This window comes from Dendroctonus ponderosae, unplaced genomic scaffold, assembly GCF_020466585.1.
Source record: "Dendroctonus ponderosae isolate FM_Combo_2020 unplaced genomic scaffold, Dpon_F_20191213v2 Dpon_F_20191213_6, whole genome shotgun sequence".
NCBI lineage: Eukaryota > Metazoa > Arthropoda > Insecta > Coleoptera > Curculionidae > Dendroctonus > Dendroctonus ponderosae.
In genome coordinates, this window is record NW_026018814.1 from 938,888 (window position 1) to 941,342 (window position 2,455).

The following is a 2,455-nucleotide window of genomic DNA, read 5'->3' on the forward strand; positions in this document are numbered from 1 at the left end:
ACGCAAGTAGCGACTTGAAATTTTCACCATCTTCAGAAAATGTCTAAATGTAATTATGCTGAAAGTTTTGTAAAAAACGCCAAAATTCCTGAGGTTTTCGAGCTTGGCACAAATCGGTCTCAAAATGAATAATTTACCCAACTGCGCCGTCTCCTTTAAAAATTCACATCTTCGAAACTAAAGCAACCAACGACTTGAAATCTTCACCATCTTCAGAAAATGTCTGAATATAAATATGCTGAAAGTTTTGTAAAAAACGCCAAAATTCTTGAGCTTTTCGAGCTTGGCACAAATCGGTCTCAAAATGAATATTTTGGCCAACTGCGCCGCCTCCTTCAAAAATTCGTATCTTTGAAACTAAAGCAAGTAAGGACTTGAAATCTTCACCACCTTCAGAAAATGTCTGAATATAAATGTGCTGAAAGTTTTGTAAAAAACGCCAAAATTCCTGAGTTTTTCGAGCTTGGCACAAGTCGGTCTCAAACTGAATAATTTACCCAAATGCGCGGTCTCCTTTAAAAATTCACATCTTCGAAACTAAAGCAACCAACGACTTGAAATCTTCACCACCTTCAGAAAATGTCTGAATATAAATGTGCTGAAAGTTTTGTAAAAAACGTCAAGATTCTTGAGTTTTTCGAGCTTGGCACAAATCGGTCTCAAAATTAATATTTTACCCAACTCCACCCTCTCCTTTAAAAATTCGCATTTTCTAAACTGAAGAAAATGGCGACTTGAATTTTTCACCATTCTTAGCAGACGCTTGACTCTAAAGGCACTGGAAGTTTTACTAAAAATCGCCCCGAACCCCATCGTTTGCCCAGCTTAGTAAAGCTCGGCCTCCAAGTGGTTATTTTTACCCACCTGCGTTCTTCACTTCAAAAATTCAGACTTTCTGAAACACAGCAAATGTCAATTTGAAATTTTTTCAGCGTTTAGAAAACAATTGACCCTAACGCTATCGAAAGTTTGAAAAAAATCGCCCAAAAATCCTATTTTTGCCAGCTTTTCAAAGGTCGATTGTAATACAGATATTCCCACCTGACTGCGGCTAGTTCTTTAAAAAATCACGTCTTCCAACCTGAAAGAAGTAGCAACGTGAAATATTTACCATCTTTAGAAAGGACCTCATTCTAAAAATGCTGAAACTTTCATTAAAATTGCTGGGAATCCTGATTTTTGCCAGGTTGGTAAATATCGGTCTCAACATAGATGTATTCACCTTCCCCACTAAATCAGTCAGCAATTTGAAATGTTCTCGTGCAGAAAAATTAATGGAGAGCTTTTTTCTTCCAAATTGCATAAGAAAGCGAAAAACGATTTTTATTTCCTGAAAAAGCAGTGGCGTGCTGCTGGCCGTTCGTGACAATACGCTCATTTTAAAATTGTTTAAATTTTTATAGGGAATTTCATATGATCCAAAAATGTACGACATGTGGTCATTGGGCTGTGTTTTGTACATCATGGTGTCAGCTTCAATGCCCTTTGATGACTTGGATGTGAAAAGAATGATTAAATCCCAACTAAATCGATCGATCTTCACAGTCACGCTGCTATGGCCGGATTATTCTTTGCAGATGAAGAATCTGTTGAATTCGCTGCTGGAACCGGACTTGCACAAAAGAATCACCATCGGGGCCGTTAAGCAGCATGAATGGTTCGACCGAGGCCATTTGCTCAAGTTAAAACGATTCCTGTCGCGATCAACCACTTCATTACTCTAGTTGTTCTCGTCTTTAAAAAAAGTATCATTCAAACTTTTGGCTTATTTTCTATTAATGTTTTTGGCTTCCAAACATACAAGCGAGAGTTATTTTTATTGATTGAAAATGTGCGTCGAAATGACGGCTAATGATTAATAAATAGCCAAATCCATTCACATAGACGCAGAACTAAATTTAGATTGATGTTCACGTGAAAATCATGTAGTTGCATCACCAGGGACTGAATTGCGCGGCGTCACTGTTACGTCACCAAACGCCTCCAATGGGGATCAATACGAAAAGCCCCAAGCAGGACTTGGAGGGTGTCTGGAATTGCGCCCCCCTTTTGGAGAACTGCGCTGTATTTTCATGCGGGTCACGCATACGAGGGTGTGCAGATAAATCGAGAATTGACCATAAAAAATTCATTTTATTTTAAGTTTTTCACCAAAAGAATTCGCATCTTCGACACTGAAGCAAGTAGCGTCTTGAAATGTCAACAGTCTTTGCAGGATTCGTCAATCTAAATATACAGAAAGTTTCATTTATTTTGCATGAAGTCCTGATTTTTGCCAGCTTAGTAAATATCGGTCTCAAAATGGAAGTATCAACCCAACTGCGCTCTCTCGTTTAAAAATTCGCATCTTCGATACTAACGCAAGTAGCGTCTTGAAATTTCAACAGTCTCTGCAGGATTCGTCGGTCTAAATATGCGGAAAGTTTCATTCATTTTGCATAAAATCCTGATTTTT